Raw genomic sequence first — 19,092 nt, forward strand, 5'->3', positions numbered from 1 at the left:
TTCTCTAATGATGTTTTTCACCATACAAGTGTTTGATTTTGATGTCACTCTTTTGTTTTTGTTTTTTAAGAGAGAGAGAGTCACCTTGGTGGCTCAGTCAGTTAAGCATCCGACCTCGGCTCAGGTCATGATCTCTCAGTTCATGGGTTTGAGCCCCACATCAGGCTCTGTTCTGACAGCTCAGACCCTAGAGCCTGCTTTGGATTCTGGTATCCCTCTCTCTCTCTCACTCTGCCTCTCCCCCACTTGTGCTCTGTCTCTCTCTCTCTCTCTCTCTCAAAAAATAAATAAACATTAAAAAAAATTAAAAAGAGAGAGAGCACTAGCAGGGGAGAGAGGATGAGGAAGAGAGAGAGAATCTTAGGCTCTATGCTCAGCGCAGAGCCCAACACGGGGCTCCGTCTCATGACTGTGAGATCATGACCTGAGCTGAAATCAAGAGTCATATGTTTAATGAACTGAGTCACCCCGGCGCCCCTGATGTAGTTTTATTCATCAGTCATATTTTTATGAGTTCAGAATTTTGAATAATGATTAGAAGACCATTCCCATTCCAAGATTATAAAAGAATTTTCTCATGTTTTCTTCTAGTACTTTTATGGTTTCATTTTTACATTTAAATCTTTAATCCATTTGTTATGTGTGAGAGGTAGGGCTTCTACTTTCATTTTTTTCAGAGGCCTATCCAGTTATTTCACACCAGATGTTGAATGGTTCATCTTTTCCCATCCTTAATAATAATAATAAAGCCATCTTTATACAGTGCAGCTTTCTTGATTTCAATGATCATGGTATTTACCATCATTTGAATAAAAAGTTTTAATTATGATTGCATTTTATGAACAGCTTCCCTGTATCTGCTCATTTGATTCTTTAACCTGTAGTGGTAGGTTGGATAGATTATAATAGCTATAATATTTTTATGCCCAGCATACTTTCCCATCCTCTGCTTCCTGAATCCTTTAGGGAATTTTCCCTCCATGCAAGGTGATCCTGGAAAGGATCTATGGTATACTGGCCAAGTCACTGGGTTACACATATGATTTAGGCTGGCCAATCAACAAATCCCACCACACAGTGATTGGCTAGGGTTTAGACATCTAACCTGAGCAAGGCAATGTAATCTTCCTTGGGACTGATATCTGAATGAGATTTTCCGTTAGAATTGTTAAGCTGGTAGATACATTTTTTAGATCTTCTTAGCTGACACAAAATTAAAATGGTGTGAGAATAAATCCAAATAAAAACAAGTAGAGCTAAGAAATGGAGAGCCAGAAAGTTCTGAAGGGATTCTTTAGGTCTCAGGATCCAGCCAATGCCCCTTGGACATCCAGAATGAAGCCTATAAATTCCTTCCCCCCCCCACCCAACTTAACCTAGTTCAACATGGCTTCTTATAGCTTACAATCAAAAGAGTTCTAATTCTCTTCAATAGATATTATTGTTCCCACATTACAGAGGAAGAAACAGAAGCTAGGAGAGTTTAGATTCAATCATGATGAAGAGTGTTTCCCACTCTTAGCTCTTACTTCCTGGTACCCATTTTTCTAGCACTGACACTACCCACTCCCCCCAATGACCACTTTGTGTACTGTATCCCAAAGAAGATTCTCTGATAATGACAGGAAAAAAGGCCATGAAAAGGAATGGAGGCTGCTTATTATCCTTTAAAATATTCAAGATCCTAAATTAGATTGTTCTATTATTTCTTATCAGCTTTTCCTATAGCAAGGTGAAAATCTCCTTGACTCAACTTCTCAATATAATCAAGGTCTTGGCTTTATCCCTAGTGTCTCTGGCTAGACGAATGTAAAAGGTTGTTATCCAGCAATGATATACTCAAATCAGCCCCAGAGCTTCATTGCACACTGGGAGAACAAATTTGTTTTTTTAAAGCTCTTTTATAATTTGTATTTCTTCATGCGCTCTGGAGTAGTGAATACCTAGGAAACAGAATAATACTGAGTTGGAACAAGCTCCTCTAAAAATTCTTTTTCCTATTGAACAGGTAACAATTAGAGCTTCACAATTAGACATCTTTTCTTTTATCTTGAAGTATAGATTGCTGTTAAAATGCAAACAGCCCCTGAACATGTTTACACTCAAGTCTTATTCAATATGTACACCTTAATGTGAATTCATTTAGCAGATTATTTCCTTGGAGTATTATTTTCACTGAGGGAGTAGGAGGCAAAAGAGGATAAGTAGTCAGAGGAGAAGACTGAGAGGAGAGGTAGGGGTGCTACTGGCAGGAGAAAGAGGTTGGAAATGGAAAGATGGAGACAATTACTAAAGGCTTACCTTCCCAAGTCACTTCTGAAATACAGCTGTGAACCACAGTCAGGATTAGGACAAACTGATATGACAGCTACCATTAGGAATGAATTGAATTAGACAGGTTCTCTCAGCCCTGAGGGGAGGCTCTAATTTAGCACCAGAACCAGCCATCTCATTATTTTCACATTTTCTTCTACTAGATCATTTTTGGCATTGCTCAAAACCCTTCATGAGCTGGAATCAATTTACATCCAGAAACAGACCCTACCATTTGTAGCATGTAACTGCAGCTGTCCCATACTGTCAGCAAGCACCAGCTCCCTGAGCAATTTACTACCTGGACAGAACATTTCAGAAGCTTATCTGTTCTCAACTGTCATCCAATATCCTAGTGGATTCCTCATCTATAAAACTTTAACTACCCAAACAAGTTCTTATTCCAAGTTTCTTGTAGTGGCTAAGAGTGTCTTTGTTCCCATTTTTTGTGACTGCACCCACCTTCATTTGGGTCTCATGCCAAGGCCTCTAATGTCCTTTGGTCAAAGTCCAAGTGAAGGCAAAACTATGTTGAAAAAGAAGACATCATCAAAATGGCAGCTAGAAAGCTCCAAGTTTTCATCTCCCCACAGAAATATTTTCTAAAAGCAGAAACTAAACCAATCTTACTGGATCTCTGGAAAACACTCAAAGGTTTACAGCCACCAACCAAACACCTAATAATAATAATAATAACAATAATAATAATAAAAAGTGATCTTCAAACAGTAGGGAAGTTTTGTGGCATTTTTACTCACCCTTAGTCTACCCCTCCCCAGCATGGCAGTGGTTTTGGTCTTGAAGTGGTGGTAGCCTAGTTCCCAGTATTATCACTCAAACTGGAAGGAGCAGGGAAGACCTTATTTGCAAATTAGTGTGTATATCTGTTCGAAATTGTCTGGTGGATACCTAAAGGACTGAGGTAAGGAGCTTGTCTCTGTTATGTCTAACTCGGAAATCATACAGGAAAAGCAGTGGACACTACTCATAAATTTGCAAGATGACTACAGACCCACAGACTTCTGGGGCAAGAGATTACAAGTGGAAACACAACAGACTATTTAAGGCACAGAGGAAAACCTGGGATGCAACTGGGAAATTAATATGCGGGGGAATTTAGGAAGCCACATGCATATCCAAGCAAGATGCATGCTCAGAAAAAGTCTGAGAAGATCTTAAGCTTTCACCTTGAGCAGACTGCTAGCCTCAGAACAAGCCTACCTAAGTGCTGAAGGAATGCCCTAGCATAAAATCAATCTACAAACACTGGAAGAGTTCTGGGCATTTAAGGAAATCTCGATAAAAACAAGTGCCAAATGTCAGCTAAAGGCACAGAGACTTCAGTGATCATATGCAGAGGATTGGCCTCTGCAAAAATAGTCGGGAGAACACTAAAAAACTACAGACTACTACAGACTTCAACAACACACACACACACACACACACACACACACACAAAATCAAACCCTGGGGAAGGGGGAGAAATGTGATCTCCAGAGGTTACTATATTATAATAGCTAAATTCCAATTTTCAGCAACAAATCACTAGGTATAGATAAAAACAGAAAAATATATCTTATTCAAAGAAACAAAATAAATTCACAGAAACCATTCCTGAAAGAGCCCAGACATCAGACTTACTACAGAAAACTTAAATATGCTCAGAGACCTAAAGGAAAACATGGATAAAGAACTAAAGAAAACCAGGGAAATGATGTACAAACAAAATAATAACAGCAACAAAGACATAAATTTTAAAAAAGAAGTGAACAGAAATTCTGGAGCTGAAAATTACAACATTTGAAATGAAAAATTCACTAGAGAGATCCAACAGCAAACTTGAACAAATAGAAGAAAGAATTAGGAAACCTGAGAACCAGACAATTGAAATTATGGAGTCTGAGGAGCAGAAACAAAAAGAATGAAGAAAAGTGAACAGAATCTAAGGGACCTGTGGGATACTATGAAACATGCCAACACCACATTATGTGAGTCCTAGAAGAGAAAAGAGAAAGGGGAAAAGACTATTCGAAGAAATAATGTAAAACATCCTAAATTTGATGAAGTACATAAATCTACAAGTCCAAGAATACATAAATTTTATGACTCCAAGAAACCCAATGAATTCAAAGTAGGGTAAACTCAAAAAGATCCAGTTGAGACACATTATAAGCAAACTGTCCAAAGCTAAAGAAAGAATCTTGAAAGTGGCAAGAGGAAAGTGAATCATCACCAAGTATTAGGGATCCTCAATAAGAATATCAACCAATTTCTCACAAGAAACCTTGGAGGCCAGAGGAATGTAGAATGAAATGTTTAAAGTGATGAAGAATAAAAACTGTCAACCAAGAGTTCAATAGCCACCAAAACTTTCCTGGAAAAATAAAGGAGAAATTAAGACGTTCCGAGGTAAACAGAAACTCAGGGTATTCACTATCATTCAGTAATGCCTTACAAGAAATGCTTCAAGTTAAAATGAAAGGATGCTAGACAGTAACTTGAAGCTCTATGAAGACATAAAGATCTCTGATAAAGGAATTAAGAGAAAAAATGCATAAAATAATTACAAATCTATGTTATTGGGCACTGTTTGGGGTCAAATTATGTCCCCCTCAAAATTAATATGTTGAAGTCTTAACCTTCTGTACCTCAGAATATGAATTTGTTTTTGTATAAGGTCATTGCAGATAAAATTAGTTAAGATGAGGTCACAATGTATTATGGTGGGCCCCTAATCCAATATGACTGATGTAACTATAAAAAGGGGAAATTTAGAGACAGGCCCACAGAAAGAATGTCATATGACCATGAAGGCAGAGACTGGGATGATGTTTCTGTAAGTGAAAGAACACCAAAGATTGTTAGAAAACCACCAGAATGTAGGTAAGAGGCATGGAACAGATTGTCTCTCACAGCCTCAGAAGGAAGCAGTCCTGCTGACATGTTGATCTTGGACTTCTAGCTGCCACAATAGAGATAACAAATCTCTACTGTTTAAACCACCCAATATGTGGTAACTTGTTAGAGTAGCACTAGGAAACTAATATAGGTACATAATATATAAAAATGTGACTTGTTACATCAGTAACATAAAGTTGGGTGGGGAGGGGGATACAGCTGTAGAGAAGTGGAGGTTTTGTATGCAATTGAAATTAAGTTATCAATTCAAATTAGGTTGCTATAACTTTAGGATATTTTATGCAATTATCATTGTAGTCACAAAAATATAGCTATTGAATACATACAAAAGGAAATAAGAGAATCACCATCTGTCACTACAAAAAAATTAACAAAACACAAAAGAAAGCAGTAATGGAGTAAATGAAAAACAAAAAACTATAGGACATATAAAAACGAAATAGCAAAATGACAAATGTAAGTTCTTTATTATCAGTAATTATTTTATTTTTTCTTCCAAGTTTTTTATTTAAATTCCAGTTAGTTAACATATAGTGTGATATTAGTTTCAGGTATAGGATTTAGTAATTCATCACTTATCAGTAATTACTTTAGATGTAAATGGATTAAACTCTCCAATCAAAAGGCAGAGACTAGCAGAACTGATTTAAAAATATGATCCAACTATATACTGTCTACCAGAGACTCACTTTAGATCCAAAGACACATAAAGGGACTGAAAATGGAAGGGTGGAAAAAGATATTCCATGCAAACAATAATCAAAAGAGCACTAGGATGACTATACTAATATCAGACAAAGTAGAAATAAAGTTAAAGTCTGTTACAAGAGACAAATAAGTATTGAGGAGGGCACCTTTGGGATGAGCACTGGGTGTTGTATGGGAACCAATTTGACAATAAATTTCATAATAAAAAAAAGGAGATAAATAAGGACATTATATCTTGACAGAAGATTCAATTCATCAAAAAGATATAAGTATAAGCATGTATGCACTAATCAGCATATATATATATATATATATGCATTCATACATATATTCAAAACAATTCTGAATAAATTTTAAAAAATTGATATCATACATCTTTAGGATTATTTATTTAATTTGAGAAAGAGAGAGAGTGCACAAGCAGGGGAGTGGCAGAGAGAGAGAATCTCAAGCAGGCTTTATGCTGTCATCACTGTCAGAGCAGAGCCCAATACAGGACTCAAACTCACAAACCATGAGATCATGACCTGACCTGAAACCAAGAGTCAGATGCTTAACCAACTGAGCCACCCGGGTGCCCCCAATGCATCATCTTAGCAAAATAGAATGAAACTAGAAATCAAAAATAGAAGGGAAGTTTAAAAAATCAAAAATATGTGGAAATTAAAGAACATAGTCTTAAACAATCAATGAGTTGGAGAAGAACTCACAAGTGAAATTAGATAATACATTGGTAAAAATTAAAATGAAAATAAAACATATCAAAATTTATGGAATGTAGCAAAAGTAGTTCTAATAGGGACATTTACAAGGGTAAAAACTTACATTAAAAAGAGTAAGGGAGAGGGAGAAGCAGAAAAGGAAGAAGAAGGAGGGAAGAGGAAGAAAAAAGAAGGAGGAGAAGAGGAAGAGGAGGAGGGGGAGGTAGAGGAGGGAAGAAGGGAGGGAAAAAAAAAATATGGAAGGAAGGAAGGAAAGGTATCCACATGGGCGGGGGGGAGAAAAAGGTAAAATTACCTGTGTTCACAGTCAACATGATCTTATATGTAGAAACCTTAAAGATTCTACACACACACACACACACACACAACACACATACACACAAACACTGTTAAAACTAATAAAAAATTCAGAAAACTTACAGGATACAAAAATCAACAGTCAAAAAGAGTGCATATTTCTATATTGCTATTTCTATATAATAGCAATAAACAATCTAAAATGAAAATTCCATTTACAATAGCACCAAAAAGAATAAAGTGTTTAGAAACAAACTTAACCAAGGAGGAAAAATAAGTGTGCACTTACAACTATAAAATGTGGCTGAAAAAAATTAAAGACAGAAATAAATGGTAAGACATCCCATGTTTATGGATTGGAGACTTAATAATATTAAGATATCAATACTATCAAAAAGCAATCTACAGATTCAATGATATTTCTATCAGAATCCCAATGACATTTTTTGCAGAAATAGAAAAATCCATTCTAAAATTCACACAGAATCTCAAGGGACCCCAAACAGCCAAAACTATATTAAAAAGAAAAATAAAGTTGAAGAACTCACACTTCTTGATTACAAAACTTACTATAAAGCCACAGTAATCAAAACAGCATGGTACTGGTATAAGTATAAACATATAGAATAGAGCCCCCAGAAATAAAGTCTCATTTTGTGGTCAAATGATTTTCAAGAGGGGTGCCAAGACTATTTAATGGAGAAAGGGTAGTCTTTCAACAAATGGTGTTGGGAAAGTTGGATATCCATATGCAAAAGAATGAAACCGGACCCTTACCTTAGCATCGTATGTAAAAATTAACTCAGACTGGATCAAAGACCTAAACATAAGAGCTGAAACTATAAAACTCTTAGAAGGCAATATAGAAAAAAACTCTTAACATTGGATTTTGGCAATGATTTCTTGGATATGACATTAAAAACAAATAGACAACAACAATAAAAAGTAGATAAATTGGACCAAATTAAAATTAAAACTTTTGTTACTCAAAGGACACTATCAAGAGAGTGAAAAGATAACACACCAAAAGAGAGAAAATACTTGCTGATCATATATCTTTTATCCAGAATATATAGAATTCCTACAACTCAACAACAAAAAACAAACCAATATAAAAAGAGGAAAAAGACTTGAAAAGGCATTTATCCAAAAAAAGATATACAATTGGTGAACAAGCAAATGTAAGGATGCTCCACATCACTGCCATTTGGGAGATGCAAATTGAAACCACAAGGAGATACTAGTTCATGCTCAAAAGCATAGAAAGGAAGGGAGGGAGGGAAGGAGGAAGGAAGGAAGGAAGGAAGGAAGGAAGGAAGGAAGGAAGGAAGAGGGAGGGAGGGAGGGAGTAAAAAGGAAGTGTTGGTGAAGATGTGAGAAACTGGAACCCTTTTTCAGCCATTTGCCTCATCGCATCCAAGCAAACAAGATGGATCACCAGCAGCTCTACTGGAGCCATTCAAGGAAATGTGGCCAGCATTCTCATTTCTTGCTGCATCTGCTCAAACCAGCACGCTCTGAACTGGAAATACAGCCTCAATATGTGCTGCTGGTGTTTCTGTCAGGACACGAAGGATATAGGCTTCATTAAGTTGGATTAACTGAACTTCCTTGAATGGGTTATCCAAGATACCTACCTTAACTGCAGATATCCAAGATACCTACCTAGTGTCAACTCATTGTACATAAAATAAAAATACTTCAATTATGAAAAAAAAAAAGAGTTGGAACTCTTGTTCACTGCTGGTGGGAATGTAAAATGCAGCCACTTTGGAAAACAGGTGTTGTGGTCCCTCACAAGGGTAAACATAAACTATACTACCATAGGATTCAGCACTTCCACTTCTAGGCTTATATTCAAAAGAATTTAAACCAGGGACTCAAACAGATACTTGTATACCAATATTCATAGCAAGACACTCCAAGTGTCCATCAACAGACAATGGACAAACAGAATGTAGTATACATATACAATGGAATGTTTTCTAGCCTTAAAAACAAATCAAATTCTGGTACATGCTACAACATGAACAAACCTTGAAAACAGTATGCTAAATGAAATAAACCAGATTAAAAAAGGACAGATATTACATGATTCCACTTTATGAGTTACCGAGAATAGGCAAATTCACAGAAACAGAAAGTAGAATAGAGGTTTCTAAGGACTGTGGGAAGGGTAGAATGGGAGTTATCGTTTAATGTACACAGAGTTTCTGTTTGGGATAACGAAAGTGTTCTGGCAAGGATTAGTGGTAACGTTTGCACCACAATTCAAATGTACTTAATGTCCCTGAATTATACACTTAAAAATGGTTAAAATGGGGGGCTCCTGGGGGGCTCAGTTGGTTATGCATTCGACTTCAGCTCAGGTCACAATCTCATGGCTTGTGGGTTCGAGCCCCATGTCGGGCTCTGTGCTGACAACTCTGAGCCTGGAGCCTGCTTTGGATTCTGTGTCCCCCTCTTTCTCTGTTCCTCCCCCACTTGCATTGTCTGTCTCTCTCCCAAAAACAAATAAATATTTTTTAAAAATGGTGAAAATGGTAAATTTTCTGTTATGTGTATTTTACCACAATAAAAAAACTTAACTATACTGGGGATGAAATGTGTTTTCATAGCCCTCCCAAACCACCCATTAAGTGTCATTTAATTTTTTTCCCTTTATTTAACCAAAATTTATTGAAAGCTAACCAATTGTCAGCTCTCTGACAGGTTCTCAGCTTTCAAAGATACACAAAAAAATAGTCTTTGTCATAAAGGACTTTATAATGTGCTTGGAAAAACATAAAATAAAATTAACAGATAAAACCATGTGATAAGTATGGTTTGGTATTGGTTAAGTATACAGAAGTTATGAAGCACATAGGTAGGAGCATTTAGCTCAAGCAGGAAATGTCTGGAAACATCCTTTCTAAAGGATATTAGTGACTAAGCTGAGTCTCAACATATATGAGTTAGCCAGAGGAAAGGGGAAAAGGGTTTCTCAGGCAAGAGACGTGATACATAAAAAGACAGACAGTAAAGAGAATATAAACAGATTGGGAAAATATGCAGATTGAGAAATATAAGCAGAATATAAGCAGATTGGGAAAATATGATAACATGAAATTGGTGATGGTAAGGTGATGAGAGGAAGATAAATATTGGAGAGTAGACAAGGCTCAGAAAATAGATATCTTACATTATATGGGAGTTTGAACTGTATCCTAAGGGCAATGAGTAAAACATTGTACAAGCTTTTAGAAAGAGAAATCATGTGATCAGCTCTGTATCCCTGGCTACACTGTGGAGAATGGACAGAAGAGGGGCTCAACTCACCAGTCTTACACATGAGAACTGGTGAAGGGCCTGAACGAAGGTGCTGGTAATGGCCATGGAGACCGGCAGAAAGAATTAACAAATGTTCATGATAACAACTCAGGAGACTAGTTACTGGTTGGGTATGGGTGATGGGAAGACTAAGGTTTCTACCTTGGGAAATTTGGTGAATGGTAATACGATTCACTGAAATGAGAAACTCAAAGGAAGAAATAGGTCCAGGGCAAGATAAATAATTTTTCTTTGGAAATGTTGCATGTGAAATGATCGTGGGGCAGGAACAGATGGCTATTCGTTGTGGAGCTCAGGAAAAATGCTTGATGTACAGATATATATTGGTGAGCCCACTAAATAAAAAGGAGACTTTGCCTTAAATTCAAGGAATTGACATCTAAATATAGAATCCCATTGTAGAAGCAAATATACTCCTTCCAACACAGGGCAACTTAAGGAATGGAGCAGCTCCTCCACATGACATCGAAATCGAACCATAGGAGCAGTTGCCCTCTCAACTTTGAATGCAATAAACTTATGATAATAAACCAATTATTGGTAAACCTGGAAGCTTTCCAAATTGGTTCTCATTTTGAAGCAAGGAGGGACTTCTTCTGTATACCTTGCCTATGGCAATTCAAATCCTAAATCTCCTTTTATATTTGAGATGAATCCTTTGGAAATTTTGTCAACAACCAGAAAAGAATAACTAACAAAGAAAAACAAAATGAAATAAAAATAAAACAAGTGTTAGTGTGCTGTATTTTTTTATGGATATTCATCAGTTTTTCCCATACCTGTTCTTCCTTCCTTGTACTGCCAACAGAAATTCTTCTTCCTAACAAGTGCATTTTATTTGTAGAAGAGTCCTAAAAGCAGAAGAAAGGGATGAAATAAATACTGACACATGCAACAACATGACTGAGCTGTGAAAACAGGCTAAGTGAAAGAAGTCAGGCACAAAAGTACATATTGTATTATTCCATTTATATTAAATGTCCACAACAGGCAAATCCATAGATAAAGAAAAATTTTTGCTTGCCAGGCTCTGTGGGTGGGGAGAACAAAAGGGTGACTGCTAGGGTGTACAGGGTGTCTTTTGGGGATGATGAAAAATGTTCTATATTGGTTGTAGTGAAGAACAATTCCATGGATACACTAAAACTATAGGAGTGTACACTTTAAAACGGGTGAATTGTATGGTATGTGAATTAGATCTTCAATAAAACTGTTACTAAAAAATAGTGGAAGAGGGAAACACAAGATTGGGCCAGAGTAACATGTGATGATGGGAAAAGGGTCAGAAAGTTGCTGACTTTGCAGATGGAAAAAGGAGACCGGGAGCCAAGGAATGCAGGTGGCCTCTGGAAGGTGGAAAAGACAAGAAGATGGATTCTCCCCTTGAGCTTCCAGAAAGGGACAGCCCTGCCTACACCTTGCTTACAACCCAGCAGGACCTGTGTCAAGGCCCATAGAACTAGAAGACAATACATTGTGTTGTGTTATGCCACTAAATGTGTGGTAATTATTGTTATGGTGGTCATCAGTTGTGAGTGAGAGTAGGAAAGGAGGTATTGGGGGTTTGACAGAAGAGATGTTAGGAAATAGTCATCTAGGAAAATAAAAGAACAAACTGACTAGCAAAATGTAGTACGAGTACAAGACCGCATTAGGAAAACACTTAAGGGAATTGGGAACACCTTTTCCCCCATCTAGATGGCTACTATGGGAATTCTATTTTTGTAATACCTATCACTGGACAGTATTGCATTGATCTAAAGATGACCATCTGTCACAGGTTTGGTAAATCCCCATCTTACACTCCTTACCACAAATGCCTTCTAGATTGGGTTATTAACAAACTCACTGTCCCCCAAAATGAAAACAATAGGCAGCTAACTAAAGTCTTAAAGAAGTACTGACAAAACAAAAACAAAAACCCTCAATCCTTGCATAGGGTGCTGTTATTATTGCTTAACCCTTAAGCCACAGTCCAAACGTATATGCCAACAAAAAGTACACCCTAAAATAGTCAAGTCCTCCCTCTTCAGAGGAATCTCCCTAAGCTCTTTCTCAGGGATGGCCCTGTGAGATATAAACAGGGGAAATTCTCCCAGAAGACAGAACCTGGGGCACACATACTGAAATTATTCCTTACTAAGGGGGTGAGTTAACAAATGAATGTCTATGAGATCTGCTGGTCCTATGATCTCCTTCACTCAACTCTTCAGCAAGATAGGAGATAAAATCTGTAGCTGTGACCAGTGTATGTCACTTTCTCTTTTCTTCTTTCTAAAGGTTTTTAAGTTATAAATATCCTGTTTGTCTTTCATCACTTTACGTTTGTATTCTAGAACAACATACACACATTTAATTCATATGAATTCAAGTGGGCCTGAGAGAAAGAGGCATCAGATCATTTCACTCAGCAAGTGACTGTTCAGGGTAAGCATGAGAGAGAAGACATAAATGTGTCAATTCCTCAGCTGGTCTCAGTTTCCTGCCTGTTGCAGTGTGGACACCTAGCAATCTGAGTGCACATCTAGAGTCCCTAAATAGAAACCAACAACTTCCTCTGGTGCTCAATTGAAGAAAGAGCAATCTGTTCCAACACAGGAGGAAAAATCCACTGTGTTGGACTTTATTGAGAGGCAGCGTGGCAGCCTCCAATATGGCTCGTAAACACTACACATTTTGCTTTACAGTGATTTAAGAGATTTTCAAAGGTAATTTTAACTATACGTGATTTTTAAATTTGTAATATGCATTTGCTGTATTAAGAATTTTCAGGGCGGGGCACCTGGGTGGCTCAGTTGGTTAAGCATCCGACTTTGGCTCAGGTTGTGATCTCATGGTTCATGAGTTCAAGCCCCACATTGGGCTCTGTGCTGACGGCTCAGAGCCTGGAGCCTGCTTCAGATTCTGTGTCCTCCTCTCTCTCTGCCCCTTCACCACTGTCTCTCTCTCTCTCTCTCTCAAAAATAAATAAACATTTTTTTTAATTCAGAAAAAAAAAAAGAATTTTGGGGGCACCTGGCTGGCTCAGTCAGAAGAGCATGCAGCTCTTGATCACAGAATTGTGAATTCAAACTCCATGTTGGGTGTAGAGATTACTTTAAATAAATAAACAAATAAACAAACAAATAAATAAAACGTTTAAAAAAGACTTTTTAATTCTGTTATAGACAATAAGAAAAATAAAAAATAAGGAGGCTAGATGAAACAGTACAGAAGCAAATGGCATTAGGGGTATATTGGAGAGATATAAAAATAAGTAGATCATACATGTTCTGAACTACAAAGTGAAAGAAGAACCAAGATGTACCAAATATTCACAATTCACTAAAGATGCATGAGGTACTTTAAGTGTTCAACATTTATGAGGTCTTAAATCAGCCATCCATAGATGATACCATTCTGGCCTCACTTGTCCTCTGCCCAAGAAATGTGGAATAAATCCACAGCTACTCACCAGGCTAATTTGTGAAATACAGCTATTGACTAGGTGTACTTGCCTTTGCAATCTTTCTAATAGACAAGTGTGTCTGTTGGCTCCATGTAGCTTCAGTCTGTTGGACCCCAGCTCAAACTCAATTCTGATCCTCATTACCTCACCATAGGTGAGGAAAGCTGACACAGGAAGGGAAAAAAAGGATTAGGAACATTGTATGGCCTATATTTGGGTAGTATGGGTCTTTCAGCCCACTTGTACCTTATCCACAGTATGTTAATCTCCCTCACCTCTTTCCCCTTACTTCTCACTACCAGTACCTCAAGGTAATTTCTCACATGGCAGGAGCTGATTTTAGACCCTTTGCGAAGGTTGTGACTCTACTGTTCTGAGGATCATTAAATTTGTCATTTAGCCCATAGATTGCAAAATTGTGTACAACCATATCCAGACTTGATTCTGTTCATTCTGGGAATCAGATAAATGTAGCAGCTGGGATGTCTTTGAATAGTTTCTCAGTAAGAGGTGTCAAGCTATCTGTTGTTCTGTGTGATGAAATTACATTATATCAGACAAGGGAGTTTATGAAATTGGATATATGGGAAGAAATATGTGTGTACTCTACTATGAGATTGTCTGCCTGGCATGCCCCATTCTCCTGGAAACTGTTCCTCAGCGTCCACATATCTGGCATGAAAGCCTCATGTTCTTATCATGTCCATTGCCTTGAATTAGGTGAGTGGTTTAGGGATGAGTACCTGACCTGAGCTAAACCAGTAAGCCCCTTGGTTGGGATTTTTGAATTTAGGATTCAAAAAATTAAGATCAGTTCCTCTCCAACGTAGACATTTGCATAGTGTATTCCTACAAATTGCAGTACATTAGGATTTTAACCTGATGCCTTGGGTTCTAGAGCTAGATTGTTTAGATTTGAATCCTGACTCTGACATTTACTATCTACGTGAGCTTGGGCAAATGGCTTAAATCTCTCTTTAGCTTCCTTAACTGTTGAAGTAGAGATAATTATAATATCTACTTCATATGGTTGTAGTGAATATTAGAAGAACTTAGAATGGTACTTTGCACTCAAAAAACGTTGCTTATATTTGCTCTTTAAAAATATAGACAAAGTATTTTATTTTTCCCAAATCTGACTTCAATTCAATGTTGTTCAATTCAGCATTTATTATTTGTGCACATACTATATTCCAAGCATTACGTTAAGCTTAGGAAAAAAATATTGTGCCCAAAGAGACATGGTCCCTACCTTCATGGAACTTAATAGTTCAGTGGCAGGGGCAAATATTAAAGAAATAGTCACATAAATACAACTACAAGAAGTGCTATGAAGGATAAGTAGAAGGTGATATGAGAGGTTATAATTGGAATACCAGTCTAAACTTCCTTATGAAAGCAATTTAAGAGTTAGTATGGAAAGAGGAAGTTGGAGAAAGTTTTCCAGACAGAGGAGTCATGCACAAAGGCCCTGAAATGGGAAAGACCTTGAAGATTTAGGAAATTTAAAAAATGGTCAGTGTGGCTCAGATATAGTAAGAAAAGGAGCTAGAAAGAGGTATAAAATGAGGTGCCTGGGTGGCTCAGTTGGTTAGGTGACCTACTTCGGCACAGGTCATGATCTCATAGTTTGTGAGTTCCAGCCCCGCGTCAGGCTATGTGCTTACAGCTCAGAGCCTGGAGCCTACTTCAGATTCTGTGTCTCCCCTCTCTCTACCCCTTCCCTGCTCATGCTCTGTGTCTCTCTGTCTCTTAATAATAAATTTAAAAACGTTAAAAAAATTAAAAAAAAAAAAAGGAAAGAGGTATAAAATGAGGTTTTTATAGTCAGGGAGAAGATCATTCAGGACCTTGTAAGAGGAGGAGGATAACAAAGATTCAAGATCTTGGAAGTTAGGTTAAGAATTTTTTATCAGGATGGTAGTAGTTGAAAATGAGAGTAGACGGGGTTAAGAGATATTTAGTAAAAAGGGAAAGAAGCAAGTATCTATCCTGCTGTCTTATATAAATTAAACCACTAAGTAATCTGATAATTGAAGAGGGTAACTTCCCTCTGTAGAAACATTGCAGCTAATATGTGAAGAATGATAGAATTATATCCCCATTTAAAACTCCTAATGAATGAATTTCTCCAGGCATTACTCAACAGCAGTTACAAAGGAGATTACATTAGAAGAAAGAAAAGCACACACTGTATGTCTTCTAATGGAAAAACACACCACCACCTATGAAAACACCTTGTTAAAAAATTAAACCTGAATCTAATAAAACATCTAGATCTTACTACCAATTTATAAAAAATACAGAGGACAAAGGAACATGGTAAGTATACCATGGGGATGCAACTGACAAAATTCAGATTGTGGCCAAAACTACAGGACAAACAACTTACTTCCTTAAATAAAAATAAAATATTACTAGGAAAACAGAGACAAAAATATAGAAGATTATTTTTTAAAAAATAGAGAATTGGGGCACCTTGGTGGTACAGTCGGTTAAGCATCTGACTTCAGTTCAGGTCATGATCTCAGGGTTCGTGAGTTTGAGCCCCATATCAGGCTCTGTGCTGACAGCTCAGAGCCTGGAACTTGCTTCGGATTCTGTGTCTCCTTTCTCTCTGCTCCTCCCCTGCTTGCACTCTCTCTCTCTCTGTCAATAATAAATAAACGTTAAAAAAAAAAAATCTGTTAAATACAGAAGATTTAAAAGATACAGCAACAGGGGTGCCTGGGTGGCTCATTTGGTTAAGAGTCCAACTTCCAGGGGCGCCTGGGTGTCTCAGTTGGTTAAGGTCCGTCTTCGGCTAGGTCCTGATCTCACAACCCATGAGTTCGAGCCCCGTGTCCAGCTCTATGCTGACTACTTGGAGTCTAGAGCCTGCTTTGGATTCTGTGTCTCCCTCTCTCTCTTCCCCTCCCCTGCTCTCTCTCTCTCTCTCTCTCAAAAATAAACATAAAAAATTTTTTTAAAAAAAGTCCAATTTTGGCTCAGGTCATGATCTCGAGATTCTTGAGTGTAAGACCCTGGGGCTCTGTGCTGACAGCTAGAAGCCTGGAGCCTGCTTCAGATTCTGTGTCTCCCTCTCTCTCTGCCCCTTCCCTATTCATACTGTCTCTTTCTTTCAAAAAATTAAAATAAATTGGGGAGCCTGGGTGGCTCAGTCGGTTAAGTGTCCAACTTCAGCTCAGGTCGTGATCTAACGGTTTGTGAGTTGGAGCCCTGCATCCGGCTTTGTGCTGACAGCTCAGAGCCTGGAGCTTGCTTTGGATTCTGTCTCCCTCTTTCTCTCTGCCCCTCCCCTGATCACACTCTGTCTCTCTCTCAAAAATAAATAAACATAAAAAAAAATTAGCAAAAAAAATTAAAAGAAAAACATTTTAAAAAATTAAAAAAAGATACACCAACCAAAATCAGCCAGTTCCTCTCTGAAACAAATTATACATATATAGTAATATTTATGAGTCTATTGGAAATGTAAATAATGTATATTATAAAATAATTGCTATTTTTAAATTATAATGGCATTGTGGCATTTTTTCTATCTTTTGTAGAGATATAGACTCAAATATTTACATAGAAAATCATATGATATCTGCAATTTGCTTCAAAATAATATGGGAAGGGGAAAATAGCTGGGGGTATGGAGGAAGCAACACTGGCCACTGGTTGGATTTGGGGGCTTGGGTGATAGGTACACACTTATATATTTTTTATGTTTTTTTTAACTCTTTTATATTTTATACGTGTAAAATTCTTCACTGCAAAAAAGTTATTTTTCTTTAACTTGGAAAGCATAATTGACATAAGTGAATAATAAATTGGATATCCTGCAAGGATGTGTATGATGGAGGTGTCAGGGATGATTCTGGGTTTCTGAGTTTTATTTCTAGATCTGAAGTGGTACCCTTCAGTGACTTAGAAAACAATGGGCGAGAACTATGTTTACAGAAGGCCATTACTCTATTTTGGACATGTTGAGTCTGAGGTGTCTCTGAGACAACCAAGCAAAGTAGAACTAATAGGCAGTTAGATAGGCAGACGGGGAACTGGGTAGGCAGAACTGGGCTAGTGGTATACATTTAAGAATCAATAGTTGCCTGGGCATTGGTTTCCAGACTTGAGCATTGATCCGAAATACTTGGGAGAGTTCATACAAACACAGATCACTGGGCCCTAACCCCAGAGCTTCTGATTCATAGGCCTAGGGATGATTTAAGAATTTACATTTCTCAATGAGAAAGAATGAATCATGCCATTTGCAGCAACATGGATGGAACTGGAAGGTATTATGCTGAGTGAAATAAGTCATTCAGAGAAGGACAAATATATGTTTTCACTCATATGTGGATCTTGAGACACTTAACAGAAGACCAGGGGGGAAGGGAAGGTGAAAAAAATAGTTACAGAGAGGGAGGGAGGCAAACCACAAGAGACTCTAAATACAGAAAGCAAATTGAGGGTGGAGAGGGCAAAGGGGTGATGGGCATTGAGGAGGGCACTTGGTGGGATGAGCACTGGGTGTTGTATATAAGCCAATTTGACAATAAATTGTATTTTTAAAAAATAAGAATAAAAAAAGAATTTACATTTCTAACAATTTGACAGATGACACTGATGCTGTATGTAGGCCTGAGTACCTCATTTTAAGAATCACTGGCCAAGGAATATAGTATGAACACTGGTTCTCAACCTTGGATACACACTGGGAATATCAGTAAAGACAAGGAAGAGAGTGTTCAAGTTGCAAAGAATGGTCAACAAGACCAAATGCTGCTCCAAAGTCCAGTAAAATAACAGTGAAAAGTGACCTTTGGATTAGCAACATCAAAATAACTGGTGATTTTAAGAAGATTTTAGTGGAGTGAAGGGAAAATAAAATTAGAGGGGTTGAGAAGTAATGAAGAAAGTTCAAAAATGAAGAACAGTGAGTATAGATAATTCTTTTGAGAAGTTTGGTTGAGAATCATGTGAAAGAGAAAAATAGTATTGTGTCCGGTGGGGAGGTGGGACTAAGAACAGACATAAGCATTAAGATTAAATCACTGCCCACTTCCTTGAAAAAATTAAAATTAAACCATAAATTCCCTTTCTGAAGATGAGTTGTGTTCAAATAGTTGTATCTTAAAGACCAGAAGAATCTTCAAAAAATAAAAAGGATGAAATCTAATCTTGGGTATTCTGGCATCTTAGGGAGGAATGGGTACATTTATTGAAACACAAGCTTTTTCCCTGACATTGTAGGTCTTGGGAAGCTGCCATTCTACCAGGTGATAAAATTGGCTTCCACATTCATGTATTTCATCATCAACTTGTTCATCCATTAAACGTTTATCAAATACCTATTATGTGCTAGAC

General features: G+C 37.4%; 1 pseudogene; it reads left to right on the forward strand.

The window, feature by feature from the left end:
* Window positions 1-8,388: 8,388 nt before the first annotated feature.
* On the forward strand, window positions 8,389-8,560 carry LOC125916785 (40S ribosomal protein S29-like; annotated as a pseudogene).
* Window positions 8,561-19,092: the final 10,532 nt, after the last annotated feature.

The sequence above is a fragment of the Panthera uncia genome, unplaced genomic scaffold, assembly GCF_023721935.1.
Source record: "Panthera uncia isolate 11264 unplaced genomic scaffold, Puncia_PCG_1.0 HiC_scaffold_115, whole genome shotgun sequence".
NCBI lineage: Eukaryota > Metazoa > Chordata > Mammalia > Carnivora > Felidae > Panthera > Panthera uncia.